Source organism: Solanum tuberosum, unplaced genomic scaffold (genome assembly GCF_000226075.1).
Source record: "Solanum tuberosum cultivar DM 1-3 516 R44 unplaced genomic scaffold, SolTub_3.0 scf00205, whole genome shotgun sequence".
Classification (NCBI taxonomy): Eukaryota; Viridiplantae; Streptophyta; class Magnoliopsida; order Solanales; family Solanaceae; genus Solanum; species Solanum tuberosum.
The window spans coordinates 449,907-450,168 of NW_006239130.1; positions in this window are offsets into that span (position 1 = coordinate 449,907).

Sequence of the window (262 nt, forward strand, 5' to 3'; positions counted from 1 at the left end):
ACCACACCTTATCCCTAACATTATCATTCACATTATACTCATCATCATCAACACACTTTAAACATCATGCTAGCATTGAAGATTTCATAGCATAACTTCATAAACATATGCATCATAATAATTATTTCACTTCACATCTTTTGCCTTCAAGGCCATGATCTCAACATGCATAGATAGACAGGAAGTAAACACCGCCACCATAAGTGGACCAAACCACACAACATCAATTCTCCTACTATAGACTAGAAGTTAGGTCAACTTA